The 17,591-nt window shown below is 43.2% G+C and overlaps 1 protein-coding gene across 2 annotated transcripts in view; it reads left to right on the top strand.

The window, feature by feature from the left end:
* The first annotated feature begins 250 nt into the window (after positions 1-250).
* CREB1 (cAMP responsive element binding protein 1) overlaps positions 251-17,591 on the top strand; it is a 39,704-nt gene continuing 22,363 nt past the window's right edge. The window contains exon 1 of one of the 2 annotated variants that reach the window (XM_052791178.1): positions 251-651. The gene's annotated coding sequence lies outside the window, so the exon portion shown is untranslated. The remainder of the gene's footprint in view (positions 652-17,591) is intronic. The other variant, XM_052791177.1, reaches the window with a different exon arrangement.

Below are 17,591 nucleotides of genomic sequence, written 5' to 3'. Positions count from 1 at the left end.
CCGCGGCGCCAGTGCGTGCGTGGGGACGCGCTTGCTGAACTCGAGGTGCCCAGCTCCCCCGGGGGAGGAATCTCTGGGGGAGACGGGTCCGCGCTCGGACGCGCGCCTCCGGGGCGGCTCGGCCGTTTCCGTGAACGCTCGTGGCTTTCCGGCCTCCTCGGCCCCGCTCGCGCGCCCGGCGGGGGCGGGGGTGGGGGTTAAGGAGGGCGCGCGTCCCCCCTCCCCCCCCAGCCCCACTCGGTGCTTTCCGCGCGGGCTGCCCCGGGCGGAAGCGCCGTTCGCGCCTTCCCGCGGCCGTTCGGCTCTTTCCGCCTCCCCTCCGGGGCGCTTCGTTCGTTTCCGCGGCCGCTCGGCTCTTTCCGCGCGGGCCGGCGGCGCGCTCGGCCGTTCCCGCCGCCTGCCGGGCGCTCGGCGTTTTCCGTGAGCGCTCGGCGTTTTCCGTGCGGGCCGCGGCGCGCTCGGCGCTTGCTCCCTGGCTGGCGCTCCTCAGTCGGCCGCTGCCTGCCTGTCGCCGGGCTGGGAGCGCCTGTGTGTGTGTGAGTGACGCGGCGGAGGTGTAGTTTGACGCGGTGTGTTACGTGGGGGAGAGAATAAAACTGCGGCGAGATCCTAGGCGCGAACGAAAGCAGTGACGGAGCAGCCTGGTAACCGGTAAGAGGAGGAAGGCGCCCAGCAAACAGGGGCGGGGGGGAGGGAAGGAAATGGAGCCCGGCGGGGACCAGGGGAGCCGCCGGGCGGCAGGACGCGGGGGCCCGGCCTTGCACCGCCCGCGGGAGGGGCGCCCGCTTTAAAGATGGAGCCGAGCCCTGCAACATCTCCGCCGCCGCCGCGCCGCGAACAAAGGATAATGGCGGATGGGAGCCGGCCCCGGCGGCGGCGGCGGCCGCCACGGCCGGGCGGCGGCGGCGACTCTGGCGGCAGCCAGCGGCGGCGCTCACCGCGGCGGGGAAGGGGGATCGCGCCCCCCGGCCCCATGAGGAGGCGGCGGAGGAAGACGACGAGGGGGGAGCGGCGGCGGCGGCGGCGGCGGGGGGCGGCCGCGCACCCACCCGCGCCCCCCTCCGCGGCGGGGCGCCCCCTCCCCTCCCCGCGCCGCCCCTCCGTGTGCGCTTCAGCTCGCTTCCCCGCCGCCGCGCGCCCTGCTTCCTCCCCCCGGCGCCGCCCGCCTCGGTCGGCGGCGGCCCCGGGCGCGGCCTCCCGGCCGGCGCGGCCCCACTGGGCTCCGGGGACGCGGGGCCGGCCGTGGCGGCGAGGCGGGCGGGCAGCCCTCCTGCGGGGCCGCCGGGCCCCCCGCGCCCGGAGAGTTTCACTTCCCCGGTGACCCGAGTGCGCTGTATAAATAAATAAACAAACTCTTGCCGTGATGGAAACGAGAACGTGGGGTGCTCCCAGGCTTTGTATCACGCTCCTGGGCTCTGTAACGAGAAGTTTTTAATAAAATCTGTGCACAGAAGCTCAGGCCAGCGCTTGGTCTGGTGGTTTACTTTTATTTGCAGCGTGGGGCACGGCCGTCCGCAGGAGGCTGTAAAAGGGGCAATGGTACTCGGTCACCCAACACCGCGCTCCGGGGAGATAGCGGAGGAAAGAGCTTTAAGCCCGGTGCGCAGATCGCGTAACAGATACGGTTCCCTTTTGCTGCGTTCTTCCTTTCCTGTTAGTATTTTTAACCCAAAGTGAACTTGAGCCTGGCCGTGGCTGGCAAATCTCGGTTTGGGATTTGCTTTTGCCAGTTCTCCACAGACTCGTAGGTGCTGCACAGCAAGCAGGATTTGACCTCTAGCCCTGCTTTAATAGCAAATGTCAACTCGGATGCCTTTTCCACCTTACACCAGCCTTGCCTTGCTGCAGCTGTGGGGCTTTTTTCCCATTTTGTTGTCTAGAATAGAAGACGTTATTTTGACTTTATTTCTACTTTCAAAACCTGGATATCTGCATTTTTGTGTACAGGAATAAGTAAAAATGACGTGGCAGTCTTAAAAAACTTATTTTAACCAAAGATTATTACACCTCTGAAGTGTATAGAAGGATAAAAACTTTATATAGGTCATATGGCTTTTCTTCCCCAAAACATATATTTTTTTAAAATCTTTTTTTGTTTTCTTCTCCATCTTAAATGGTGAAATGCCTGCACATAATCTGCTTCTGGAATAACACCTCTCATGATTTTTTTTTTCCTGGGGTTAGAAACACGTTTCCTATTTCTTAAATAAAGAACCAGAGACTTATTTAGGAATATTGGATATCTCTGTTTAGTCCCATTGTGACCACCAAACACTATTTCAGAATACAGGAGTTTTGAGACTCTACTTGCTTCCTTTCCCTGTATCAACAAATGTGGATTTTTACAGTAAAATGTGAAGTCACTGCAATATGTTTTTATTCAGGATGGGTATTTGTGATTCGCATGTGTAGATAAGCTGTCCTTCCTTGTATGTGAATTTCTGTTTTCTGTCACTTCTACCACTTCTTTTGAAATGAAGGTCGAAGGTGCTCTACATCACTCCGAATAATACCAACACAAGAAGAGGGTTTCTAAAGTTGTAATTGATTAATAGACATCTGAGGACTTCAGTAAGCAATGTAGTTGTTGATAGTGATTAAAGAGAGTGTAGTCATTGGTGTATTTCATTCATTCTTGGTTTGATGGAATATGCACTTCATTTTAAATACAAAAATGCGACAGTAAATCCTTGCTGCTTGTTTTTTGTAGCTTTAGAAACACATTTTATTTTATTCTATTTCATAATAGAGTGGAAAACTCTCAGATCCCTACTTTCTAACGCAGATCTCAGCATTTCCTCACCAGCTTTGTATCCTAACACATCAGAGAAAAGGGAACAGAGAGGTGGTTGTGTATTTGCTAAGCATCAATTACAGGTGACCTAAAATGAAATATTTCCATGTAGGAAAGAAGAGTGTAATAATCTTTAATGCTTCAGATTCATTGATAGAACATCAATGTTTAGATTAGTACTCTCAGCTTTGTGTCTGGATCTGCAATAAATGGTCTGCATCTGATCTATATATGTATTACATTTTCTTCCATACTTTTGGTGATAAGGGTGTCTGCTACCCTGGGTGAAAAAAAAAAACCCAAAGATCTGAAAGGGGAGAGGGGTCTGCTGGTACAGAAAATTTAGAAACATCTCATTTAGACTGTCAAGTCATCAATCTGTCTGTTTCCTGGAAGCCTGCACCAGCGTAGCTATTGCTGGTACTGATGTCAAATATAAAATATTCTGTAGTAACTGATCTTATTCTGGAAAGTAGCTGTTCTGCTGCAGTAACAAGCAAACAGCCTCTTCTTGCCTAAGTGCAGCTACAGCTCTGTAGGTGAAGATTTTGATAGCAGACAAGGCCCTGACTAGGAATTTCTGTTGACACCCTTTTGAAACAAATGGGATATTCACACTTCACCTCTATTTTCGGATCTCTGGAAGCAAGTGGAGATCAGTTACTCATGCCACACTTCTCAAGGTTTTTGTGCAGTGAGAAGGCTGTGCTAGCTTTCTGCCACTAATCTAAAGTTAGTTTCAGGGGACATGACAGTAATCCTCATCTACAGAAACGACCCTACTGAATTCGGTTTGAGCTCTCTGGTGCCCTTCCTACATACAGTTGGAAGTTTCGTGACAAGGCAGTGATTTTTTCTCTGAATCAAAAATTGTGTTGCCTCATCTGCAGTCTGTGTGGTCATATTTCATGGTGATTATGAAAACCTGAGCAGTCTGCAGTTAACGATCTTTGTACATCACCCAGCATGAAGGCATTGATACCTATTTTATTCTTCAAAACTTTCAGATCACTTGGTTGTACCACAATTAAAAAGGTGAGTGAGAACAAATAAGGCACCTTCCATGTTTCTAAAACAGCCTTGTCAGCTGTGCAGGAGATGAAGATGTGCCAGGGTCTAGTTGGTCTTTTACGTGAAAAAGCATTTGAAAACAGACAAGGATCTTCCCATTTCATGCTGCTGCTGTTTTTTTCTGGCAGTGCTAGATTTAGAGTATCTTATGTGAAGTGGAGAGAATAGAAAACCAGGTGGTGGAAGGGCCTCTTGAAGGGGAGAGGGTAAGGAATTTGGAGGAAGTGTGTTCCTGTTTGGATGCATGTATATGTTTTATGTATATGTAAAACATATATACATACATACAAGTTTAAAGCAGCACTGATGCTTGTTAGGTACTCTCAATGTTTTTAAGGAAAGCGCATAGGTACAGGGTTTCTTTTACCGCTCAAGATAATAAGCACACCTGTTTTTCTTCTGAGAGTATTGTGAGATCTGATGTTTGTCATAAATCAAGCCCATTAGGTGAAAGATGGAAAAATAGTTCCAGAGGTAGGAGAGTCCTACTAATTGCTGTTCTGGATTTCATTACTTTTCCATTGGTCTCTGACACAAGACTACACTAGCTACTTTAGCTGCAGGAAGCCTTATAATGAACTATTTTGAAGCTACTTTCATGCAGGAAACAAACAAAAAAAGTCTACCCTTGATGTTTTCACACTTATTAGAGGGGAGAGTTCAAGTGATGTGTACAAATCTCTGATCCTCTAAGTGTTGTTCAGCGATAGCCTGTTTGGTCAATGAGGTTATCAGCAAAACTTTTTTCCCTGCATTTGGAAGAACTGTAAAGCTGGGTTGTATTTTCCTTTTTTGGCAGAAACTTTTTCAGACAGCTTTCTAAACTTAGAAAAGAGCAGGTTCATTTCTTGAGCAGACTCAAAAAAAAAAAAAAGTAGCCTGAGAAACCCAAGAATTTCTGAAGTTTATCTACTGCTGATGGACTGAAACTATAGTTCTGCATACATTTTTTTGACAGTAATATTGGCTGAAGCATCCTCCATGTCTGCTAATTTGCTAATGTCTTCTCCATTGCACTGGCACAAATGTTTGGGCTACTGCATGGTAGACCTGACTGGGGAAATGATGCAGCAGTGTAAGAGGTGGGGAGTCTGATTATTTTTCACCTGGATCATTCCCTCTCATTCCCTCCCCTGGTTGCTGCATGGCTGCACAGTAGCTGTACCAGCATAATCAGGGGAAGGGATGGGGCTAGAATGAGCAAGAAGAAAGATAAGGGCAGCTCAAACAGCAGTGCTGCTAAATGAGAAAATGCAGCCTACATAAAAGTTTTTAATTATTGCTGTGTTTATAACTAAGCTGGATGGCATAGATCCTGTTGTGGCTCTTCTTGCTGCAGCACTGGATCCTTTAGCTAAGTTTAAGTTATTATGTGTGCTAGATATGAGCAAATGAACATGAGCAGCAGCTGTTCCCAAACTTTAATACATGTATACATACTGTTTGTTGTGCTACTTATTTACTTGGCTTTAACACCTTTTGTGTGGTTTTTTTAACAACTGTTATGTTCACTTTCTCAGTCCTGTTCTCATGTGTTTTGTTCTAACCTCCTGTTGCTGTTCTCTGCAGCTCTTCACTGCAATCTTCTTAATCATCTCTCCAGCAACTCTGCAACCTCCTGTGACATTTTGGCTCCAATATTACATGCATTTTTCTGATAGCTGCTACTCTAAATCTTCTCTCGTTCTCTACTGCTATTCCAATATCAGTTGGATTTTGCTTTCCCTTGCACCTTTCCTAGGGCTTGAATGTAAAATCTCTTCTCATCTAGCTTATCTTTTATACCCCATAGAATAATGGATGAGAAGCATTATTTTCTTGCTTTTTTTCTGATGATTCTTCCTCTGGCTCTGTGTAGCTGGCCCGGCCTCAAACTCTGCTGGTGCCTGTCCGTTCCTCCAAGTGACGTGCAGTATAAACAGGGTTTGTAAATTTACACCTTTGTAGATTGTAGAGAGCTTTCTTTTGAAAAAAAAAAAAAAAAAAAGCCTAGGGCATGTAGGACCTCTGCACCTCTTTGTGAAACTCATCCAAATTTTTCTCTTTTGTGCTGATAGGAAAATTCTGGGAGATACCAAGGGAGGGAAGATCTGAAAAAGGGCACTGTGTACTAACACCACAGCATAATACCAACAGAAGAAGTCTGTTGCTGTGGTTTCATCTGAGCTGATAAAACTGTATGTGGCTTCCAAGAGACAGACATCTTACTCCTTCCTTCTCTTCTGCTCCTGGTTGTGTGGTGTTCAGCCATCCCTTATGTTGGCTGTGGTGTTGATTGTATGTAAAATCTAATGAGTCAGTTCAAATCACTAAGCCAGGAGAAAGCCGTGCTTTTTTGTTAGGTTAGTTTTCTTGTGCTTGAGTGAGCTGAATCAGTTCGTGATTGAGATGCTGTTAGCACCAACACTGGTGCAAATTCACAGGGAGACTGTAGGGGAAGGAAGGAGGGGGACACAACTTTCTCCCTTCATCAGCAGAGAGCTGGGTCAGCAGACCCATCTTGGGGAACTGCCGTACATCCATGATTTGGAGTGAAAGAAGGAAGAGTCAGGCTCTGTCCATGGTGATCAGAGCCACATTAGTTTGTCTTTGCAGCTAGGAAAGCTAGAACACAGTAAGTGTCTCAGCTGAAGGAAAAAAAAACTGAGAGGGGAGTTTCCCTCTTTTGAAAGCCTGGTGACACCTGTGTGGTTGAACTAGCTACTCCTTAGCAGCAGCAGGTTTCAGTCTTCTCAAGAGGTTGGATCAGTGTAACTCTTAGGTCCCTTTCTTTATGAGAAGCCCAGTCAGATGGGGACAATTACATACAACATTTCTTTAACCAAGCCCAAGTTGAAAGATGAAGCTCCAGAAGGGGCCCAGGTCCAACACCTTGCTGTAAATCCTGTCAGTTGGCCTAAGGCACCTGGGCCTACAACCTACGCTCACTTTAGTTTCACTGTTACTGCAAACTGATAGATGCCTTGGCTGGTCTTCCTGATTTGAAAATAATAATTGTGGCTGAAACTACTAGCATGAAAGTTGTAGCATAAGGCTAATGTGGAGTGTATGACCAGTGCACATTATCGTGGGCTGGGTAGAGGAAGAAGTATGTTAACCTGCTGCAAACAACTGCTTTGTCAGTGATGTGGCTGTTTGAAAAATGTGTCTTGGTGCCCAATCCTCAGAAAGCTAATGTTGACTATATAAAAAATAATCCTGTTTCCAGCCTCCCACTCTTAAAACAATAACAATCAAATTACAGAACATAGATGTTTTCTTTTCTTCAGCATCTTTGTTGACTTCCCGCAGTCTTACAACACCTATACCCATGATTTGATCTACTTTGCTTTCATTGGCAGGCCTGGCTGCAGCAGGGTGGATTCTGCTCCATCTTCCCTGTTCCTGCCCCTGTGCCAGTAGCACCGATACAGCTGTCTGTGAGGCAGTGATACGAACTGGATTGGAGAACTGGTCCAAGATAAAAAGTTGCATTTTCTGGTCTGTCTGTAGTGCAAATTGGTTGCCCAGTCCCATTTACTACACAGCCTCACAGACAGCTGTAAAGGTGTAAATAAGAAAGAATCTGGAGGAAAGCAGAGCCTGAGCTGGCAGTGCTGCTAACAGAAATGCTTGTAAGACTGTAGTTGCAGAAAGCAAAATGGAGATTTTCTTTTGTGCGCAGCACACTGATGCAAAACACAGATTCTGTTTCCTTCTCTGGCCCTTTCTGGTTCATTGATGGCTCCCGTTGCTTACTCAGGGTCATTCTTCTGACCTTCAGCGTTACCAGCAAGTCGCATCTCTGTTCCATGGAGACAGCTGTGTTGCCCACAGGTAATGCAGGTCTTAAACTCCAGTTAAGTATTTGAGAACCAAGATAAATTATTCTCTGTTCTGGAGATGATACTTTTGCAGAGTAGATCTGCCTGGCAGGCATATGAGAGATCTTTCTTATTTAAGAAGCTCTCCTGCACTGTCCAGGAGAATATAAAAATACATGAAAAATAAACCAGAATCCACTTGGTCGATAACATTAGTCAAAATTATTTTACTGCAAAATTTGGTTACTGTTTCATTTTGGTTGGTTTCTAGGAAGAGGGTGGTCACAGATTTACTGTTGGTGCATTAAGCAAGATAATGTGTCTGCTGTTGCTTCAAGACTAGTGCTAATTGACCAAGCAACGATGATTTCAACATAACTAGTAAGGCCAGAGCAATTTTAGCTTTTAAAATATTTACAAGTCTGAGCTGTGGCTTAAGCCCCAAATCTTTTGGTTTTGATGTTGCAATAAATGTTGTGAATAGGATGCATTCAGAAGTTGGACAAGGGCAAGATTTGTAAGAAAGTGCTGTTTTTCTTGTGCATACCTGGGCATACTCTACTTGAATGCTTCAGCTGCAGAAAGAATTCAAAGGTTTTCACTTACTTGAGAGCACTGAAGGAAAAAATAGTCTATGCTGCCTGTTAAGAAAGAAACAAAGCTATTATAACAAAAAGTATGTTACTTGCACAGATACAGGTTATTTTGAATTTGTTTCAGACATTTGACTTTATATCTGGTAATTGTCAGCTTTGTATAAATAATTCCGTTTACCTTACTTTCAGATGACCAGTTCTAAAGATAATCTGTTAATAAAACAGTGAAAACATTGGTCTGAAACATCAATTTTGTGTGTTTTCTTTCTGAACTCATTGGAAGTGTTGTGGTTTTTTTAAACAAGACTTTCCAATATTTACCAAGTTACAAAACTTCATGCTTTTATACTATGGGTTGAACTCTAGAAATACCACATATGTTCTAAGCATCAAATAGAATGAGCAGTGTTTGTTTTAATAGTTTATGCCTATAAAGCTTGCAGGGTAAATATATGAAGTGGCGTTTTTTATGAATTAAACCTTTAGCCACTGACATTCAGAAGTGGGTTAGAAACATTAGTGATGGAGCTGTACCTTCTTGCCAACAGACAAAATCTCAGCACAGACACAAATTCTACCTAAAATTCTCTTGTCAAGTTTAACTGTGCTGCTGATAATACCTAAAACCCCGTGCTTTCCCTGAATTTCTTAACTGATTTGATAGTTCCCTGAACAGAAGAATGATGTGAAAACAAGCGTGATCTGTATCACTTTGGGGTTCTAACATCTGACCTTTTCCAATCTGCAGAATTTTGCTGAGGTGACCTACAGTATTCAAACCTCAAGCTCTTTTTTTTTATTTTTACATGAACAAAACAAATGGATGATGAAATTCAGATACCTAATTTAACATTTTAGCCCAAACAAAGAACTTTGAATACTGACACTTGCCCTCCCTCATTATAGGATGGGAAAGGAAACACTTACTTTATTTGTGGGGAAGTCCCCTGAATTTCAGGGACTTTCCAGAAGATTGAGTTTCAGAATATAAATTTACATTCATATTACATGAGATTATCATCTTTAATCAGTGTAATCTCTAAGAACCTTCAGTCCAGTCTTACAGTATGCTATTCTGATAAATGTGATGTGTCAGTTAATATTTTCACACTGTAAAATTAACAGAGACTCTGGAAACAAATTACTTTGGAATAGAAAGATTTCAGGTAATAATAAACACGTTTATATGGTTATCTGTCTTTTGTCACATTCCTGCATATGCTTCCATTAAATCATACCTGGTATGCAATTTAAATTATTACAATTAAGGAAACATCTGTATGGAAGTGATTCCTTTCTCTGTTACAGGTATAAGATTACTGTATGTTGTATTCTTGGCCTTGGGCTTGGAGCACTCAGGTTAATCAGGCTGATATGAGTCTGTGTAATGCTCTGGGTTTTTTTGTTTTTTTTTAATAAGTTGTTCCTGAGCTGTTCTGAGCACCAAAAGAGAGCTGGGTGATCTGTTATATAATTTCAAAGTAGCTTTAGCTTTGTTCACTTAAGGATTTGTCATGGACCCAGTGATGGAGACTATGTGAATCTCTGTACCACATATATAGAGCAAAGTTTGCGCAGGAAGCACTGATATTAAATACCCTTGTCTTAACAACATCATAGTTCTCCTTCCCTCTCTCTAGCAGAGTAACTCTGTTGAGCAGTCAATCATCGCTCCCGTAGTTGTTTGCTGAGAAAAAGTTTCAGTAGTTTCCCCGCCTTGGAGATAACCATTTATATGATACAAACGTGTGTAGAGTCTCTCTACAGAGTTGCACGCTGCCACAGGTTTGGGATTGCGGCAGTTCCTCCAGCTGATGCCTTTGACCTGGGATGTTTAAAGGTTGCTTGGCACACGGATAAAGAGCCTTACAACATGTCAAAATGTTGTCAAATATTTCATGCAGCATTTAGATGGTTCTTACTCTGCCAGAATGAATGATGGGGCAGTAAAAGGCCGTAAGACACAGAAATGTGTATGGAGGAGAACAGATATGATCCATCTGAATGACTGGCAGGTCAAGTGGAAATCTCAAGTCCTGACAGGTCTACCCAGTGGAAAAAAGGAACACATGCACCTTCTTAGATGGATCTTAATCTTGCTAACTTGGCACCATTTTCTGCTCCAATTGTTGGTAGGGACACAGTCCTCTGTCCTAACATCTCCTCCCATTTTCTCCCTGTCACTGGGGAAGGAGAAGGTCTCTATCGGCTTGCAGAATTAGCTCCCCTTTCTGTCATTCTGGACTGCCTTAGCTCTTCTGCTGGAACACCTTCACATGCCAATGTTTGCTATGACAAGAGGTGGCCCAAAATGTTCTGCTTGTTGACCAGCACCACAGGATAAATTATTTATTTGGCATATCTAGATAGCTGGGTGGTACCAGAGCGCTGTTTCTAAGTTGCTCGTTGTGCCAGGCAGGTGGAACCTACCTCCTTACACAGAGGTCATGTAGCTGCTTTAGCATGGCGCTGAGCCCAAGCTAACAACCCATACTAAGAGGTAGGGTGTACCAGCTTGGGCGCAGGGCCTCATTAGCAGAACAGAGATGTTAGTTTATTGTACTCATTGCTGTACTCGCATTACTTAGGTTCAGGCTGCATTAATACACCCCATGGCTTTTAGGTGGGTGCAGGTTCACTCCAGCAAGCTTTCGTCATGGGCTGAGCAGGTGCCGTGTCCCCCTCCCCACTAGTCTTAGTACAAACGTAATCGTATCTTCCTTTTTTTATGAAAAACTGCCATCAGACTAGTGTGTCGTCACAGTTTAGCACTGAAGTTAGAAGGACAAGAGGAGTGGCTGGCTTCACATCACTGCAGTCAATTGTGCTGAGAGGTCAGCATCAGATCTCTTGGAGTCATTTATTCGTCAGTTCTCCACCCACTGCTGTTTCAGTCAAAGGTAAAAGGAGAATTTGACTAGGGCCAGAAATTAAACCTCAACATGAGTGGCTATGCTGGTTATTAATTTGCTGGTCCTGTACCAATTAATTGCAAAGAGCTCGTTACTGGAGTTTGTGTTGTATTCAGTGAGATCATTAACTCCCAGATGCTGTCATAAAAAATTATTTTGCTCCTATTTTACGTTGTGTTAAAGATGTCTGAGTACCAGATACATTGTGATAATTTTTATTAAGTAACCAGCAGCTACGCACCACAAAGTGAGCCACAGTACTTTCAGCAGACACAGGAGAAGAGGTGTATATTTTGACAGTTTCACGTGGTTTCATTTTTGTGAAAGGAAAGCTTCTTTCTACAGTTAGTAGGTATTGCAAGAAATCAGCAATAATAGAGAAATTAGAGATAATAGAGAAAAGATGGTAAGCTGTAGTAAAGTGTGGTCAGTTTATATGTAAATGCACTGCATAAATATATTGGCAACAAATGTGTAAGAACTACAAAATGTGCTGAATTCTCAGAAACAAGCAAGTTCTCATGAAGTCTTTGTGAATAGATTGTATATACTGCTCAGGACATCCTTAAAAATCTCTGTTTTCTCTAAAATTTGGTTTGCAGATACCTTTCGTGTTGGGTTTTTTTGGTGTTTTTTTTTACTACACATATTCACTAAAGGTGTTTATACGTAGTTATCACAATTCTGTCACACATTAAAGCTCACAGATGTAAAGCATGTGAGTTAGTCTTTTAATACCCTAAGTGCATTCAATATGAGGACAGAGCATTTATAAATAGAACATATTTATGGATTATGTTTTCAATAATAATAATAATAGTTACCCAATGACTTTATAACCTTTCTGGGATTTGTTTGGACATTTTGTTTTGTCTAAGTGAAGACAGATGGTATTTTGGAGGAGTTACTGAATGCGAAGGGGTTAAGACAGTGGAGAGGCATTTGTTTGCTTTTCATTGTTAATGCCTTAGGAAATGCTTGCTCTGGTCTCTCCTCTTGGGCTCTTCTACCAGGCTCTTTGCAGACTGGTGTATCCACATAAGACCTATCCCAACTATTAGATAAGGTTAGGAAGAAGGGGGGGGTTTTAAGTATATATATTATCAGTAGAATTAAAATATATAGTTTTGGGTTTTTTTAAGCTGTGCAGGAGGATTCATCCTTACTTTTAGTGCCCAATTCACAGTCTTGAAGGGAAAGGTTGTGATTCAGTTAGATCCCTTGATTCTGTATCAAGCAAGAAGAGGCAGTATAGATAAAACCTGAATTAAATTATGTGCATGTACCAAGTGCTTGCTGGATGCTCTTGTATTTGTTCATAGAATCTGTGATACAAGAAATAAATTGCAGTTAATTGCTGTCAGAGTCTCTTCCTTTTAAAAAGCTTGAAGGTAGAAACACTAGATCCTAATACAATGCCAAGAGTGTGGAGTCAAATCAGGGAAATCCAGCATTGAAGAGTATTTAAACAACTTTCACTCACGTACCTTACTGATTAACCATCTGCCTGGTAAATGTAAGCTTTCTTGTGTTATGCTAAACAGAAAACAAAATCTAGAGGTGATTGCTGATTTGGGTGCTCACTGCTGTAGCAGTGAGATTAGATTTTTGGTCTTCTGCCCTGCTCTTTCTTTAGTGAAAGGGAGATTGAGCTTGCAACACAAGTCATTTGTTCCGATACTTTCATCATTTGCATATCTAAATCTGTTAAGTATGAGAAATTTTCACCGACTTTGGAAGTGCAGCTACAATTGCATTAGAAGTTTTGTTGGAAAAGTGCGCCAGAAAAGTTTGGTATGCATGATCAGGGCTCCTGGTTGCATTTCTTCTGTGATCTGTATGAAAGTACTGCATTGTTTGCCTCTCTTGCATTGGCTGCTACAGCATGTATTCAGTCAGCAAAGAGTTTTCAGACAGTTCTCCAAGTGTCATATTGGTGGAGACAGAAGTGGGACTGCAGGTATTACATTCAGCTGATGGTCTGATTCTGCTTTGTGCAAGATCTCTTTACAGTGAGATTTGATTTTTCTTGTAAGTTCAAGATCAAATGTTTTAACTCCAGTGAGAGGAAGAATTTTTCCAGCTTTTATTCTTCAATTTGCCTGGCAGATTGCTGTGTGTGAATGCAAATAATCTGAAGATTCTTCTCCATTTTTGGCATTTTCAGTGGACTTGGCTGTTGAGGCCATTCTTTTACTTCCACTTCCACTCAGTTTGCCCGGCCCTTACACTGCCCTGACCCAGAAGCTGGCATGATCATCAAGGGGCTATGTGGTGAACCCGTTCAGAGAAATGGTGAAAGGTAGATTTAAGATGAAGCAGCAAACATAGGTTGTGTTCACAGTATGGCACACAGTCCTGTCAGCCCGAGGAGAGGGCAGGAGGAGCAAATACCCAGGGGGAAGGGGCAGGGGCAGTGCCAGTTTGGGATGGCAGAGAAGCTGTGGTATAAATTGCAATTCCTGTGCCAACTCACTGTAGTCATTAGTGACAGAGAGAGATAATTATGGGCCTGTCTTGTCCTGTTGAGCATTTATGACTGGTTATTTGAAGTCCCATGTGTTAGCTGTAAATAAAATTATTTTTCTCTGAACATTTTCAGTCTGGCAGCCATTGAATGGAGTTCATAAAGTGGCTGTTGAGCTGTGGCTGAAAGGGCTGCCGCACTGCAAGGTAACAGTAGGAATGTTTACAGATTTCATGTGAGTGTCCTCGGTAATTACACTGAAAAGGTGGAAACAAATAATAGCATGCGAGAGCGCTGTTTGATGACCTTTTCAGTGCTTTCATGGTGGATCTGTGGCTTTATAAAGCCACATATAGTAAATACAGAGTGAGTTGAATTCCTGGAACTTTGGTTGGTGGAGCTGTCCTGAACAATTGTACTGGCATGCCTGCTATGAATAAATCCAAATACAGGGCTTGAGAAACAGGCATTGCCTCCATTTCCCTTCCCTGAGCCCCCTCGCTGCCCCAAGCCCTTCGCTGCTGTGAGCCGCTGGGTGGCTGGATATTGAACTGGATCAGGAACCTAATGCGGCAGCAGGGGTGGCCTCTGCAGGTGATGGCTGGGTGAATGTCTGACTGGATGTGGCACAAGTCCAGCTCAAAATGGGCATAGGTTGGTTTGGTTTCTGCTCTGCACTGTTTTTGGAGGCTGTCATGTTCTTCAAAATCTGGGTGTGTACTTCAATAAACCAGAAGTCACCATCTAGCTGTGGAGGAGAAGGAGACTTCAAAGTGTGTCACTTGGTAAAGCTGTGCTTGCTTGTGAGCAGGCTGTGATGGTACGTATGAGGTGTAAAGCGAACCGTGTGGCCTCAAGGTGTAGTTATATTGTATGGCCAATAACTGTCAGTGTAAGCATTAACTGATAATGGTGTATCGGCACAACAACGTACTAAAGACAAAAGAAAGGCTTGTGGGGAGAAGTATTGTGTTTTACTGTGCCAACCGGTAGAACTGAAAAGCACAGAAAGCTTTAGGGCATTCAGGACCTTCACATACGAAAGTGGATGGAAAGTTTTATCTGCTGTAATAGCCACAGTGAGGTATTTTGGTTCTTGGATTTAGTGGTGTTTGGGAAAGGACCTCCAGCTTTTTTCTTCAGTCCATCCCGGGAGACAAAAAGCAGCCTTGTCTGCAGAGCAGGAAAGCTCTATGGCTCATGTGAGCAAATGAGGAACCAAGGAGCAAAGCCTAATGTTCAGGAGAGATGCTGGAGTTTATGAGGATCTTTGGGATAGGAGATAGAAAAAAGGAAGTAAGAAAGCAAGATGCGCCAGGAAGACCACAGACGTATCAATAGGTGGGTACTAAGGAGTGAAGAAGGTGACATGAAAGCTGTGGGAAGACAGAATTATATCTTCCTGGCTCTGTAAACAGATGGGAGGGGGGGTAACTGCTCATGCTCTGAATACACAGTATTGATGCTCACTTTAAATAACAGAGATTACAGGAGTTACCATTATCTGTAGCACATCTAGTTCAGCATCCTGTCTTTAAGATACTCAAGATCATTAGGTACCTCAAAAGACTACTGGAACCTGCAAGAAGTACATGTGACATAATCTCCCTCCCCTATGAAAATCTTTATTTGAATTTTTAAGGATTAGAGATTGATTTAAATCCAGACTCATGAGGTTTTATCTTCCTTTCAGTTCTGCACTACTTTCGGTATGAAATAACCACACCAATTCTGGATATTCTTGGATATTCTTGTTATCCATGTGCATGCCTAGCCCCTGTTTGAATCCTGATAAATTGCTTATCGTCAGCAGCATCAGTGCTCTATTTGTGCAATACACAAAGTATCAATGTTCATATTTTTTTAATAGATATTTTTAAATTTTCATTTTTATACTTTTAAATTTGCCACCTTTCCACTTAGCTGTTCTTATAATCAGATAGTGAATGTTTCTTGTTTACTTACCCTGTTACTAATTTAAGTATTTTTTTAGCATTTGAAGCATTTCTGTCCTTTCTGGGGTAAATAATACAATTCTATCCAATCTGTTCATACAACACGTTTTCATTGCCCCAAATGCTTGCTTTCTCTGAACATGCAGATTCCACAGAACCCGTTTTTAAGATGGGCTCCCAACCTCTGCACTGTAATCCAGCTGATGTATAGGGTCCATCTATACAAATAAAATTCCTAAAGATTACCCTGTATCTTACTGCTGTTGCAGTCTAACACTTTAGCTTTTCGTGTCATAGATGCATGTTAAGCAGAAATCTGAAGTGAACTATCTGCATTAGTGCCGGGCCCCCTTCACAGGTTTATGCAACTAACAAGACACGTTTATTTGGATTTTTCTACAGTGTGTGTAGTTCAGTTTCCGCTGCATTCTGCAACTGTTTGTGTTTATTAGCATCCATCTTCTGCTATCCTGGTGTATATTCAGCTATTACAGTTAGTTATCTGCTGCTGAACTTCGTTTTCCCAGTCCTGATTTGGCCAAAACAAATTACTGGCTGTTTCGCTGTTTGGCTCTTTACCTCCGGAGTTTCAGATCATTAGTAAGTATGTTATTAAGAAAGTATTAGTAAGTATAATACTAGCTCTTTTGAACTAATAAAGAAAATTGTGTATTACATAAAAGTCAAGAGTTAAACCGTCTCCAACCAGGTAATCTGATCAGCTTTCTTAACCTGTGTTCAGAGTTCATAGTCAGGGTGTTTTAGGCAAGCAGACTCTGGTTTTCCAACTCTGCTTGTTAATAGCTAACTGTTTTTTCAGTTAGTTTCATTTACAATCCTTGGTTCAAGATGACCTACAGCAATTACTAATTTTTTCTCCAAGTGGGGAGGTGTGTCCTCTCCTGGCAAGATGGAAAGTAGCCTGGAAGCAGGAAGGAATGAGAAGAAGGTGTGCTCCCTCTGCTCCCGTATGCCTCCCCTGCTCCGGGCACTTGTTCCCCAGCAGGACACTTCCAGATCCCCGCCTCCATTCGAGAAGTCCCAGTGTGATGGCTGCCAGGGAAATCGGTGCCAGGGAGCAGGAGGAGCAAAAGGATGGGGTGGGCCTGAGCACCCACAAGAGCAGAAAGACACTGGGGTACTGGTCAGCAAAGCTTGTCTAGACTAGGGGTATGTGACAGCTTAGAAAGGAAGTGTAAGGATTAGCATTCATCTGTGTGTCTGGGGAGGTTAAGGTTTCAAACCAAACATAATTTCATCTATTACACTGTAAGTTGAAAGAACTAATAGGAACTGACAACCTTAATTTCAGCCATCATGGTCTTATCCATACACACAATAAGTATTTATGTTCTAAGTGCCTTGTCTTGTATATCTTGGCAATCTTAATCATACCATACTGTTAAAGCAAACATGAAACAATGTAGTAATCTGTATCTGGAATATAATGTTGTGATGCTCAAAAATCTGATTCCTTCTTTTTCTCACAAGTTAACTGTAAAAGGTAGTAGTGAAGATGTTAGAATACAAATACTGTGACGTATAAATTGAACCAAATTCAAGAGTACTTAGAACGTGCAAATAACACGAGACGTAAGAGCTTGTCCAAAAACTACAAGTCATGTTGGAAACTCGTTTGAACTGTATGTGTCAAGATGTAAATCTTGCAGGCAGCTTGCTGCATTGCTTGGTGCTTACTGTAATGAGGATGTTCCTTTTAGGTGTTCATGTTAAGAATTTGATTTCCGAAATGTTGGTGTTGTAGAAGAGGGAGCACCTCAAACAGTTAACACTTTCGCCGATTACATATGCAAAAGGTGATGCAAGTGTGGAAACCAAGCTTGTAAAACCAGAAGTCCTTTGCTGAATAGCATGTGAGAGGATTGAGAATTCTTCCTAGGAAAACATTGCATTTCTCAGCAGGAATTTGGCAACATCTACCATTGCGAACATTGCTAAATACCTGATTCAAGAGACTTCTCACTTGTACATT

The sequence above is a fragment of the Harpia harpyja genome, chromosome 7 (genome assembly GCF_026419915.1).
Source record: "Harpia harpyja isolate bHarHar1 chromosome 7, bHarHar1 primary haplotype, whole genome shotgun sequence".
Lineage (NCBI taxonomy): Eukaryota > Metazoa > Chordata > Aves > Accipitriformes > Accipitridae > Harpia > Harpia harpyja.
The sequence above is the reverse complement of the archived record's forward strand: the minus strand, read 5'-3'. Positions and strand labels throughout refer to the sequence as shown.